A 14,973-nucleotide genomic window follows, 5' to 3' on the forward strand; every position below is an offset into this window, starting at 1 on the left:
TCTACAACTTTAACCATTCTCCCTACCCTCAGCTCTGTACAACCAGTTGGGCTTTTTTACTTCCTTGAAGCCACCATGCCACAGGACCTTTGGACATGCCTCCTCCGTTTTCTTGGACACTCTCCCATTCCCTCCCCCTTACTCACTCTTACTCTTCCTGCAGATTTCAGCTCCCAGCACAGAGTCACCACCTGCTCAGAGATAGCAACATGTCAGCAGCCTTTCTGACCTCCCTCTGTATCCCTCCGTTTCCCACTGGCAATCCTCCACCTCTCCTCCACAGAACCTACCACACTGATAGTTTCTTATTTTCTTGTAAAAGAGGCCATTCCATCTGATTTGTTGCTGACCATTTAATTCACAACACAAAACACAGTATCTGGCACATGGCAGGAACTTTATAAATATTTGTTGAGTAAATGAGTATGGTTCACAAAGGCACATTTGAAGCCAACTCTTAAAAACAAGTTCGTTTCAGTTTTAAGTATGTTAGGAATCTCTTCTGTGCCAAGACTAGCTTTTGGTCTGATGTCACATCTTTACGCTAGACTGTCTCAATGCTCTCCCACCCCTCTGAGCACACTAGAGCAAGCATGTCTGATACAAAGAGAGATTATCAGGTGATCTGCCTTCCCCAGCACCAAATCCTGTTTTCCTCAGGGATATCCCAGCGCCACTGATAAATCTGTGGATGGCTCTTCCCTTTGGCTTAGGAGCGCCCTTTTTCTCACAGGCCTTGTCAAGCCGCTCAAAAACAGCGCATCCCATCAGCTACCAGGTTTGCCCTGCAGAGGGACTCATTTCAGGAGGATCTCCTGAAAATTATCTGGCTAACCTCTGCTTTTCCCAGCTGTGCAACCCATAACCAGCAACACAGCTGGGGACCAGGCTCTGCCCTGAGGTTGGGGTTTCCCAGTCAGGTGAGGAGGTGATCCTTCCACTTCCTCTGAGGTGGACCCCTGGGAGCCCCTGAAGGGAGCCCAGGTCTTCTCCCTGCATCCATCCTGAAGACAGTTCTCAGATATGGCAACTGCGAGGGGTGTATTCTCTATAAAAAAAAATATTGAGCTTCGGACTGAATGAGATTTAAGCCAACATGAAAGATGGAACCCGCTATATTTTTTCTTTCTTAAGGGCCTTTATGTCACATCCAGCAAAAACAGGTTACCCATATTGTGGTATGTACTGTCTAAGCTTTTATTTGCACAAAAGGAGGTGGCGGGGGGTGAGACACTGAACACTGGAGGGATGGGAAGGCGAGGAAGGAAGAAATGAGAGAAACAGAAAGGAGGGAGAGAGCAGAGAGAAGACACAAAGGGAGAGAGGAATGGAGGGAAAGAAGCTCATTCAGGACCATTTTTTTTATTAAATTCTAACCCAAGGAAGCTGTGTACAGGGACTCCCGGTTTTCTCCTTCTGAAGCCCGAAGGCAAACCAAGATGCTGTGTCAATTACAGAAAAAAATCAATGAAGATGCTGTTCAGGAGTCCTTTTCACCATTCAGTGCGGATGGTATCCTTCACTTGCCAGCACTGATTCATTTACTTTCGGCCTCTCTGGAGGCTGCTGACATATTGCTATCTCTGAAGAATCAGAAGCAAAATCACCTTTGTTTCTCACTGCAACTTGTTCCTCTGTACAGTTTGTTACAGGAGCTGCCACATGACCTTGCTAAGCCTGTAGGACTGAAGGGCAAGACGTCGCTGGACCACACCAGGGATTTGGGTGCCTTTTTCCACCAATCAGCATCTCCTCCAACGTGTCCGGGGCCTCATAAGGCCTCCAGCCTGTAAGCTGAAAATCTCGCATATTTTTACACCCTGTTCCCTTCATAGTATCTGTCCTGACTCTAATAAGTTAAATCCTACTCCTAGCACCCTCCCAGCTCAATAGCATGATGGGAAAAGCCTTCCTAGAGAAGACTTCCTCCAAGGCAATGCACGGATGAAGGAAGCGCAGGCATTACAACACAAGAAGAACACCCCAGGAGCGGGCCTCATAGGTAAGGTATGCAGCACCTGCATGGCTGAAACCCCGCCCTAACAGAGTGATTCATTTGTGCTAAGTAATGCCCTTCTCATCTGGGCCCATTTTATATTTCAAACATTTCTAGGGAGGTCAAGCCTTCAGGCCCTATACTAGTTGCCTATTGCTGCCATAACACACTACCAAAAACATGACTTGAAACAGCACAAACTCCTTCTCTCACAGTCGTAGAGATCAGAAATCTCAAATCGTCAGCAGGACTGCATGCTTTCTGGAGGCTCCAGGAAAGGATTGGTTTCCTGGCATTCTCCTGGACTCCTGGCTATCTTCCTCCAATATGAAAGTCACCTCATAGCATCGGCCAATCTCTCTCTCTCTCTCTCTCTCTCTCTCTCTCTCTCTCTCTCTCTCTCTCTCCTTCCCTCCCTCCATCATCGCATCACTTTTTCTAACCCTGCTTCCTCTGTCACCTGTTCTTCTCTCTTTTACGCTCCTGCCTCCCTTTTATGAGGATGCTTGTAATTCCAGTGAAACAACCCCGACAATCCATTTCAAAATCCTTAAACTAATCATTTCTGCAAAGTTCTTTTTTGTAGAGGGCCCCTCAGGGAAGACACATGCGCATGCTTCTTAAAATATTGTCAGCTAAACCCAAGGTGACTGGCAGAGCCAAGCCTTGGATACACATCTAACCAAGATGGCGATGTGTTCTCAGCATTGACTCTTATCTTTGCTGCCCAGGTGTCAGGGAGTGGGTTTTTGAGATGTAGATCCAGTCAAGCACTAGGAATGAACAGGACTCTCCTCCCTCTGACTGGCCCCGCCCTGTGGGAGGGGCCCTGAGGTGGAGCCATGATGCCCTGGGTTCCTGACTGCTCCTCATGCCCACCAGCCAGGCCTGTCCAGAACTGATGTAACTTCCTGGTATTTGGGTATAAATTAAACACGTGGTTCTGGTGCTGGGCCTCCTGTCTGTCCCTCCTTCAGAGGGCAGAAGCCCACCCAGACCCTATTTTTGTGTCTTGTGTCTTTCATTTCTTTCTCAATCCCAAGCGCCTCTACTCAAAGAATCGGTTCATTTCTTTCCGTGCTGGTCTCAGGAAGAGAGAATGTACCCCCATAGTCTTGCTTTTCATTCTTCCTTAGCCCTTGTCGTGTTCTACTCAAGATTCTTGAACCCCTGCGTTCTCTCTTTCGGCGCTGGTAGCGGGAAGAGAAACCTACCCCCATACTTTTTGCCTTATAAGATGACAAACTCACGGGTTCTAGGGATTAGGACATGGACAATGGCGCGGGGGGGGGGGGGGGCGGGGGGAAGGCAGGCAACATTATTCTATCTACCACATCCCCCCACGGTTAATGACAGGGAATTATGCAATCCTATTTCTTCCCAGCTAGGTGACAGGGAAGAAAGCGGAGAAACTTCTCTTCTGGGTAAGAGAAGGCTGGGTACTAACAGGGGATAAAGAGTGCAGAAGAGGTAATGGTGGCATAGTAAGGATTTCAATGACCTTTTTCCTGATTTTATGTGACTAATATTAAAAAAAAAAACAGTCAATAGAACAGACCCCATTTACTGCAGATAATTCAGGAAAATAGATTAAACAAATTCTAGTATTTTTCTATAATGGAATATTATTCTGCCAAAAAAGGAATGAGCTACTGGTACATAGAACAACATGGTTGAATCTCAAAAATATTTTGAGTGAAAGATAACAGACACAAAAACTGTATTCTGCATGATTCCATTTATAAGAACTTCAAGAACAGAAAAACTGATATATACTGGGGAAATCAGAACAGCTGTCCATGAGAGGTAGGAATTGACTGGAAGGAGACACAAGGGAATGTTCTTGGTGACAGAAATGTTCTAAATCGTGATTGAGGTCAATGGTTGCACAGGAGCATACATTTATGAAATTGTATACTTAAGGTCTATGCATGTCTCTGTACATAAACTTTGACTCACTTAAAATTTTTTAAAAAATAGTTAAACATAGAGGATAGATTGAAAGAATTAAACATACAAGTACCAGCAATCAGACGTCTGGAACAAGAAAGCTGAGGCCAAGGCAATATTCCAAGAGGAAATGGCTAAGAATTGATGAGAGAGGGTGAATCCTCAGGCTGAAAGCGTACTCCAAGTGCCAAGCAGAACAAACCAAGACAAACCCCCCTTAGACACAACATAGCAAAACTGCAGGAGATAAAAGTAGCAGTGTAAATGCTCTCAGAGATGGAGTCTAGGGTGGGGGCAGGCTAGAAGAGGACATGGCAGGGAAGAGGGGGACATGTATAATACTTTCAACAGTAAAGAAAGAAAGAAAGAAAGAAAGAAAGAAAGAAAGAAAGAAAGAAAGAAAGAAAGAAAGAAAGGAAGGAAGGAAGGAAGGAAGAAAGGGAGAGAGAGAGAGAGAGGGAGGGAGGGAGGGAGGGAGGGAGGGAGGGAGGGAGGGAGAAAGAAAGATTTCATATTATAAGTCTCTTTAAAAATAAAATAAATGTTCTCAGAGAGAGATAGGGATAGATATACAGAGAGAGATTTTCTACAAAAATATGCTCATTGAACTGACCTTAATCTTTTCAGTAACAACAATGGATGTCAGAAGACAACAACAACATCCCCAAAATGCTGAAGGAAAATGTAATAAAAACCACATACTTTGCTAAATGGTCATTAAAGAACAAGGACAAAATGAGGACATTTTAACCATTTATTAATTTAACCAAAAATTAATAGATTTTTTTTAACCACCCAACACTCCCTTTCTGTATAAACTACTACAAAGGAGTTTCTTCAGCAAAAAGAAAATTTAAATTAGAAGTAAGGTGTGGGCTATTCAATGAAGCCTGAAATGGTAAAACACATTGACATTAACTTTCATTAACTAGTAATTGTATCCAGTCAGAAAGACCTTTCATTTTTATTTTAAAAGGTAAATAATACAATACTATATTGAATGTTCATTGTAGAAACACTAAAAAATACAGAAAAGTATAAAGAAAATATAAAAACCACCCACAGTCAGTCTAGCACCCAGACATCACACTGCTGTTTCCACTGATTCGTACCCATCACTGAGCCCTATGCCAGTGCATCATTTTCTCAAGAAGATTTTTTAAATAACAAATATTATTACTTTGAATGGATACAAATAAAATCTTTTTATTTATCTCTGTATTTTACTATTTTCTATAAAAATCCTTATGCATTTTTTTTTTATGATTCACTATTTTGTTAGGATAAAACTCTGGCAAAGACAGTGCTAGGAAATTCTGACCATTGTGGCAAGGCCTGGCCTTGCGGAAGTAGAGGGATCTTTTAGTTCCCGAGGAATGAAAGGCCAAGATGTTATTTCAACAACAGTGGCAAGAATACATGACAGGAAAGGATAGTCTCTCCAACAAATGGCACTGAGAAATCTGGGCATCCACATGCAAAAGAATTAAATTGGACCCTATTTACACCAAACAAAAAGAAATGAACTCAAAATGATTAAAGACTTAAATGTAATAAGTGAAACTATAAAACTCCTAAAAGAAAGCACAGGGGGAAATCTTCACGCCATTGGCCTTGATAAATAAGGCCTGGAAAGGACACCAAAAGCACAGGCAACAAAAGCAAAAATAGACAAGTGGGGCTACATCAAACTGAAAAGCTCTGTGCAGCAGAGGAAACAACAGAGTGAAAAGGCAACCTGCGGAATGGGAGAAAATATTTGCAACCATATACCTGATAAGGGTTTAATGTCTAAAATATATAAAGAACTCCTACAACTCAATGGCAAAGAAAACATACTAATAACTTGATTTTTAAAATGGGCTTAGGACCTGCATAGGCATTTCTCCAAAGAAGACATACAAATGGCCATCAGCTCTTTGAAAAGATATTTAATGCCACTAATCATCAGGGAAATGTAAATCAAAACCACAATGAGATATCTCACATTTGTTAAGATGATTATTTAAAAGGAAAGAAGGAAGGAAGGAAGGAAGGAAGGAAGGAAGGAAGGAAGGAAGGAAGGAAGGAAGGAGAAGAGGAGAGGAGAGGAGAGGAGAGGAGAGGAGAGGAGAGGAGAGGAGAGAAGAGAAGAGAAGAGAAGAGAAGAGAAGAGAAGAGAAGAGAAGAGAAGAGAAGAGAAGAGAAGAGAAGAGAAGAAAGACAAGTGCTATCCAGGATGTGGAAAAATTAGAACCCTTGTACCCTGGTGGTGGGGAATGCAAATAATGTAGCCACTATGGAAAACAGCATGGAGGTTTCTCAAAAACTAAAAATAGAACTACAATATGATCCAGTAATCCCACTTCTGGGTATATATCCAAAGGAATCAAAATCAGTATCAAAAAGACATTAGCCCTTTCATGTTCATTGTAGCACTATTCACAATAGCCAAGATGTGGAAATAACCTAAATGTCTACCAATGAATGGATAAATAAAATGTGGTATATTATATAATATATACACAATGGAATAGTATTCATCTTTTAAAATAAGGAAATTCTGCAATATGTGATAACATGGATGAACCTTGAGGACATTATGCTAAGTGAAACAAGCCAGTTGCAGAAGAACAAATACTGCATGATTCCACTTAAATGAGGTATCTCTAAAATAGTCAAACTCAAAAAAAAAAAAAGAATAAAATGGTGGTTGTTGGGAGCTGGAGGGAAGGAAAAATGGGGACTTACTAACCAATGAGTATAAAATTTCAGTTATGCAAGATGAATAAATTCCAGAGATCCACTGTACAAGACTGTGCCTATAGTTGACAATACTATATTTGTACACTTAAAAATTCTGTTATGGGCCAGAAGGGAATGGCAAGAAATATTCAAAGTGATGAATACCAAGAACTTACAACCAAGATTACTTTATCCAGCAAAGCTACCATTCAGAACTGAAGATCAGATAAAGAGCTTCACAGATAAGGAAAAGCTAAAGGAGTTCACCACCACCAAACCAGTATTATATGAAATGCTGAAAGGTATCCTTTAAGAAGAGGAGGAAGAAGAAAAAGGTAAAGATACAAATTATGAACAACAAACATGCATCTATCAACAAGTGAATCTAAGAATCAAGTGAACAAATAATCAGGTGATCATAATAGAATCAGGGACATAGAAAGGGAATGGACTGACTATTCTTGGGGGGGAAAGGGGTGTGGGAGATGCGGGAAGAGACTGGACAAAAATCGTGCACCTATGGATGAGGACAGTGGGTGGGGAGTGAGGGCGGAGGGTGGGGCGGGAACTGGGAGGAGGGGAGTTATGGGGGGGAAAAAGAGGAACAAATGTAATAATCTGAACAATAAAGATATAATTTAAAAAAAAATTCTGTTATGTTCTCAGATTAAGTGTTCTTATCATAATAAAAACTTTTAAATTTTTAATTTTTAAAAAAAGATGTTCTTTTGCATCTGTGTCTTCCATGGACCAGCCAGCTGTATGGGCTCCAGGGTTTTCACATGAAACAATGGAATTAGCAGAGTTCATCAGTTCCTCACTGCTCTAACCTCAGTGACCTGGCACCACAGGCAGAGGCCCTTCTGCTCAGACCCCCAATAGCAGCCCAGGCCCAGCCCCAAAGGGTTCGCCCCTCCCCCAGAAAAGGTTCTGTCTGACACAGTGGAAAATTCTCCCTAGTTCCAGCTTCCTGGGCAAGTGACACCCAGAAGCAAGAACTGCTTGTAGAGAGAAGTGAGACTGAAACTTCACACCTGGTGGGATCAGATTGCCCAGTGAAGACTGACTGAGACATGCAGGCTCTGCTCCTGGCCCAGGTGCTGTGTGCGACCCAGGTCGGCTTGTGTCATGCTCACTCACTGGCCGACCCAGAGGCCTGTCTCCTCTGCCTCTGACCCACAGGTGGATGTTCCAGTACAGCCCTTCCCACAAGCAGACAGGAAAGGTGAATCCTCTGGGGTCTGGGAAGAGCCATAAAAGGATCTGTAGCAAAAAATCTGTTTTCACCTAAAAGATGCATGTTCTGTTTGTATCTTATTCCATGCTCTTATGCATTTGAGTGTAAAAATCTTTGCCCCATCTCTTGGCTTTATGTACCCTACCCCCAGCACATATGACACCCTCCCACAGAGGGTACCTGTAGCCTGGTTAGAGAAAGCCAGGGTCCCTCGGGACTCCTCCTCCCCTATCCTCTGTGCTTGCTTCTAGTCCCCAGTTTGGGGGCTCCTCCAGTTGTCCCTCCTGAATTCATACTTAGCTGTCTCAGGGTCAGCAGCATTGGCAGCTTCTTCAACCCAGACACCCGCCTTTGCTTCAGGGGAGTTCTTCCTGTTGCAACCCGATTGCCCAGCACCAGTGAGGAGAGGGGGATATCTGACACCACATCCCAAAGTTCAGTGCCCTCGGGGACAGTGTCAGATCAGACCGCCCTGGCTAGACTCCTTCCCACAGGTGGGAAAGGGAGAAATAAGACTCCCAGCAGAAGGACTCAATGTCTCCAAACTTAAGGTAATAAAGCATATTAGCAAAGTTGAGAGTTCAGGGAGATGAGGAGAATCCAGCAAAGAATTGAGAAGGAACAAATCAGTGAGGGAGGAAGAACACTCAGAGGAGTATGAAGTCCCTGAATCTAGAGACTAAATTGTTGAATGATAGTCTAGTAAGCTTGGGAGTGGAGATGGACTATTAGATTTAGAAATAGGGAAGTCATCAGTGACCCTGGAAGGAGTGGGTTCTGTGGAAGGCAGAGACAAAAGCCTGACTAGGATGGACTCTGGGGATAGTTGGAGACATCAAGAATAAACAACTCTTTCAAGTATACCATATCTCTTTGTTAGCTCTACTGTATATTAACTACACGGTATGGTATATGTAAAAGTTGCTAAGAGTAATCTGAAGCATTCTTACCGCACACAAAAAAAGATTCAACTATGTTAACTCTGTGAGGTTATGGATGTGTTAATTATCTTGATCTTGGTAATCACTCTACAATAAATATGTATATCAAAGCATCACGTTATACACTTCATTATAATTGTCGATTATTACTCACTAAAGTTAAAAAAAAAGAATAGACAATTCTTTTGAGAAGTTTTGCTATAAAAAGAAACAGAAAGCTAGGGTAATAGGTGAAGGAGAAAGTGGGAGTCAAAAGAAGAATTTTTTTAAGATGGAAGAAATAAAAATATGTGGGTAAGCTGTTGGGAGTGAAGTCACAGAGAGCAACAATTTGATGATGCAGGAGAGAAGTGCTGAACCAATGCCCTTGAGAAGACAGGAGCAGGCAGGGCCTAGTGCACAAGCACAAGGGCTAAGGACCTTGTCCGTATCATTCATCCCTGGATCACCAGAGCGTGGGACACTGCTTGGGCACACAGTATGCTCTCATTAAATATTTAGTGGATGAAGGCATAGTATCCAGGTGAGCTCCAAGATGCGAGGGGGATGCTAGAAAGTTATTACCTGGTTCAGGCATGAGGCGGGTAGAACCTTGGTTAAATGGCACACAAAAAGAAAGAAACTTATTCAGAAAATATAGTATTTTTAAAGGAGAAATATTAGTACTAGCACTGATATAATTGATTATGGATGGGTGTTGCCAAAATAGTCTCATGCCGGTGACGTTAAGAAAAACTGAACTTCTGTAAAGGAATTCACAGGACCTGGAACTGAATCTAGGAACCCATTCAGTGTCCAAGCAAGTTGGCTCCCAAAGTTACCCTGGTAGTTTCTCCATTTCTGCCAGTCAGTGCTCTCCACGTTCTCCCTCTATGTTCCAAGGGAACTATGAGACTTTCTCTGTGATCACCATATGGGCAGATAGCCAATGGGTGGGTGGACCCATTTCTGGTCCAGTGACTGCCCAGAGCACAGCCTACCATGGTTTCCTCACCAGAGGCCATGGGCTGGGCAGTGTCAGCCATATGGGGAGACCATGATGCAAGCTTGGATAAAAGAGAAAGAAGATTCAAAGCTGATTTACAGGAAGGAAAAGATGAGGCTATTGGAAGCAGGAAAACATTTAAAAGAACTATGCTGTAGGATGAAAGAAGATGATATGCTCAGTTTTGAACAGGTTCAGTTTGAGAAGATGGTGGCACACCCAAGAGGTGGCATTAGAGGGCCAAGACTGGAGTGTGAATCAGGACTGTATACACAGACATAAGATTCAGTCAAGTAGCTGTGATCATTCATCCAATTATTGAGCATGTGACTATTGTAGGTTCTAGACCAGTGATGGCGAACCTATGACACTCGTGTCAGAAGTGACACGCGAACTCATTTTTTTGGTTGATTTTTCTTTGTTAAATGGCATTTAAATATATAAAATAAATATCAAAATATAAGTCTTTGTTTTACTATGGTTGCAAATGTCAAAAAATTTCTATATGTGACACGGCACCAGAGTTAAGTTAGGGTTTTTCAAAATGTTGACACACCGAGCTCAAAAGGTTCGCCATCACTGTTCTAGACTATCCTAGGTCCTCCAGCTGTAGCAGTGAGCAGAATAAAGCCTCTGCTCTTGCATGGATTACATTCTAATGTCTAAGCCCTTCAAAATAAATGGCCCTTTACACAACCTCCAACATATCCCTGTACTTTGTGACCATACAAAGAAAAGAACAAGGCTGAAGTCATGTAAGTTGGAAAGACAAAACAAAGGCAGTGATGAAGAAAATAAGACAGGGAAGGCACTGTCATAGAAGAATAGGGAACTAAGAGAGTGTCATCTCATAGAAACCGAAGAGGAGTGAGTTTAAAGATGGAATTAATGTCCAATGGATCCAGGCGAGTAGTTTAGAAAAATTTGACATGAGGGTGGCCGTTGGTCTGCTTCTAGCAATGGTTTTGATCCTCACTGTGTATGAGACTCACCTGAGGAGTTTTAAGACAGGCAGATGCCTGAGAATATTTGGATTACATCTCTGAGAAAAATGGAGAAAAAGAGAAAGATCAATAAATCTTAAAAGTTAATTATTTATACAGAAATAAAAAAAGACACAGAGATGCATGATGCAATTGGCCTGGGATGGGGCCTGAGCACTGGCATTATATTTCAATCACCCAGGTGACTTAAATGTGCAGGTAGAGTTGAGAAACATTCCTTTAAATAAAGCAATTTTAGCAATAGAAGCTAGATTGCAGAGAATAAGAAAGAAGGGTCACTTTTTTTAAGGAGGCAGACTAGCAGTCTTAACATCAGACATAGATGTTTAGCCTCAGTCTCCTGCCCTGCTGTGTGATTTAACCTCTTTGTCTCTTATCTGTGAAATCGGGATAGAAATACTTGCTGTGCCCAACTCTCAGTTTCCTTGGGAGGTCAAGATAGGATAATAGATGTGAGAGTACTTTGAAAAAAACTGAAGTGCTATAAAAATGTAAGATTTATATGGTTGTCGGTTTTTCCCCCAAAGATGGCCCTGAAGATAGTGATTATCAACTGTAAAGTCCTACATGGGACCAGTGTCCCTTTCCACATGGAGCTTACACAGAGAGAGCCCTTTGATAAGTGTTCATAGCCACTACCTAAAGGTCTAATGCTGTATGCAGCTCTCGCTTTTTCACAGCTGGCCTTGCACAGGATCTACGGTAGAAGCCATTTCCATAGTCTTGCAAAGCCTACCTAAAATTGCTAAATACACACCTATCCAACATAAAACTAAAGAGTTGAAGGATGGCCGAGACCGGTTTGGCTCAGTGGATAGAGCGTCGGCCTGCGGACTGAAGGGTCCCAGGTTCGATTCCGGTCAAGGGCATGTACCTGGGTTGCGGGCACATCCCCAGTAGGAGATGTGCAGGAGGCAGCTGATCGATGTTTCTCTCTCATCGGTGTTTCTGGCTCTCTATCTCTCTCCCTTCCTCTCTGTAAAAAATCAATAAAATATATTTTAAAAAAAAAGAGTTGAAGGATGTTCCTATAAATACTAAAAAATCAGTTCAATGTTATAAGGTCCCTATTTACTTGTCAATCCTAATTGTTACAGAGAATGGGGAAAGCAGGTGAGAGGTTAAGAGATGCCTGTGAGTGCAGGTGATACTGCAGGATCACAAAAGCCGAATTCCCTGACAAATGGGAAAGGACTAAGATATCCACCAAAACCAGCAGTAGAACTCAGTGACCACCGTGGGGTACCTGGACATGCCTACCTAGCCTATATAATAAAAGGCTAATATGCAAATTGTCCCCTTGACCAGGAGTTCGACCGGGAGTTTGACCAGGGGGTGGGGCCGGCCAGCCAACTGCCCATGGCCCCTCTCCCCGGCTGGCCAGGCCTGATCAGCCCTGATTGGGGCAGGCCGGCCAGACCCCACCCATGCACACATTCGTGCACTGGGCCTCTAGTGTATAATATATCATGCCAGTCTCCAAGAAAAACAGCAACACTTTCAATCTTCTACATTCTGATTGCCCTTGAGGCAGCACCTGCTCCCAGGTGAGCAGTGCTACCAGTTTGTGGTGACTAAGTTCCAATAGGGAGGCTTTCTTTAATCATAGATGATCATAGGCATGAAGAGTAGTATTACAACATGCTCTCTACTCACTTTTGTTTAATGCTTCCCATCAGTAAAAATACAAGAAATACAATTCTTTGTTAAGGAAATTGCATACATAATAGTTGAGTTTCTTTTTTCTAATAAGCAGCTTGAACTCAGAACAAGAATAAAAAGATAGGAAAACTTCTACATAGAAATTAAGCCAGGTGTCAGATAACTGGTGTTAGCATCAGAGATATCGTGGGGAGGATCAGTTACCCTTCTCTCACCTCTGAGCCTGCCTGGCTCCTACTCCAGTTGCTATCAGGGAGAAAAGTGCTAATTATATTCTTGATCTGCCTGTAACTCCTAAGATACTCTCCACCCAACCTCATCCACCAATGAAAAGGCTTGCTTCAAAACTGCCCTCCTCAAAACAGAAGTACAGACACCCAAAGTCAGACATCCTCATCTTACATCACCTCCAACAGGACATAGGCACTTTTGCATGTAAAACTATAAAACAGAACAGCATAGGATTCTGAAACTCAGACAAAAAGGATTCTTCACAAGTTTACATCAATCCTCTCATCCATTGAAAAGTCTCTTTCTTGTGTTCAAACATCCTTGTAAAAAGCTAACCATGAGGAGAAAGGAGTACAAGCCAAGGTGGGTACCTCATCCTTGGCTTTTGAAATGAGAAACATCCACTTCAAAGAAGCATCTTTCATGCCCCCATTTTCAGACCCTAAGCTTCTGGCATGGGAGGCACCAAGATTTGGTGAAAAAAGAAATAATTGTGCAGACATTTGGTTCTATATTAATTGTTTTAATGTTGTAAACCTGTCCAAGTTACTTACCCTCCCTGAGTCTTTCTCCCATATCTATGGAATCAATGAAAACACTATCATATAGCATTATTATGAACTAGAGGCCCAGTGCACAAAATTCGTGCACAGGGGGTGGTCACAAACCAGGGTCACTGGCTCCTAACCGCTCGCCTGCCTGCCTGCCTGATCGCCCCTAACCGCTCACCTGCCTGCCTGATCACCCTAACCACTTTGGCTGTCTGCCTGATCACCCCTTACTGCTCGCCTGCCTGCCTGATCACCCCTAACCACCTCTGCCTCAGCCCCCGCCACTGTGGCTTCATCCGGAAGGACGTGCAGAATGACATCTGAAAGGTTGTTCGGTTGTCTGGTCTAATTAGTATATTATGTTTTTATTATTATAGATGACTTTATATAGAACATGGAGGTCTATGATCTAAGACATGATGTCACTCAATCTCTCACCACACACATTGAGAGTGAGTTTTTCAGTACAGGGAAGTCCAGTGAATGCTTATTCCTGTGAATTCCCCATGAACAGAAGAGAAGAAATTCCAGATAGGGATCTGTGCTTATAATTGGGAGGGGGGTGGGGGTCAAGAGCCTGGGAAGGGAATTCTTGTTAGTCTTTCCTTCAACAGTTCCTACCATTTCTTCTCTGGAAGGAACACTCTTCAATAAATCAGCAGGTGGTAGTGCAACCCTTAAAATTAGATGGAAATTTTACCATTTTCTGTTGTAATATACAAAAAGTGGTTTTTTCCCTGCTCTCAAAGATATGTTGTTGACAATTACAGTTTCAGAAGCACAAGGGACAAATAACTCCCCAAAAACTCAGATGAAGGCTAAAATTAGATTTCTTGTTAAAACACCTCCCCTGACAGTACCTAGGCAATGTTACTGCACCTGCTCTAACCGTGGGTGATTTCCTATACCTACAGTCAGTGCAATAATGGGGCACAATAGACATAAGAATAGCTTAAAACTTAACTGTAAGATTATTTTTCAAGTAGCTCCTCCAAGTATAATACCTTAGCTTCTAGAAAAAGTAATTGCTGCAAACATTTGAAAAGTCAAAATTCCATGCAAGGACCCAGGAGATTAACACAATTGAACATAATAGCTCCTTCCAAACCATTTCCTAGGGACTGGGCCTCAAAAAAAGCCTTAAGATAGTGTTCCAGATATATTGTATTTATTCAATGAAGAAAAGGCTATTTAAAGTTCCTGTGTTCCTTTCAAACAGAAATACTTCCCTGAGCTTTAAGGGAAGCATTCATCTGTAGGTGCAAAATTTCTCAGCTTCGAAGAAAACCTAATCGTTGCAAACATCTGAAATGTTAAAATATTATGCAAATGTCTTTTGTAAAGATACAGACAAAAACCTTGAAATAAACATCATTTCACACTGGCCTCAGAATTTGTGTTTAACATATATGCCGTGGATGCACAGAGCATCTCTGAGCGGCAACAGTGGCTATCTCTACAGAGATAAAGATGGGAGGGAGTTTTATTGCTCATAGTGCATCCCTCCTGTGCTTATGTTTTGTCCTAGCTTAGCTAACCAATTAATTTAATTAAATGTGGTCTCTTCGATAGGCAAGCCAACTCATGCATCCCAGTCCAGGTGGATGACCTTTCTCTCCAATCAGTTCTGGAGTCCGACCTTCGCCCAAGCCTGGACCTCAGGTACAATGTAGAGCAAAGAAGTTCCCTGCC

Source organism: Myotis nattereri (genome assembly GCF_964212035.1).
Source record: "Myotis nattereri genome assembly, chromosome: 8".
Lineage (NCBI taxonomy): Eukaryota > Metazoa > Chordata > Mammalia > Chiroptera > Vespertilionidae > Myotis > Myotis nattereri.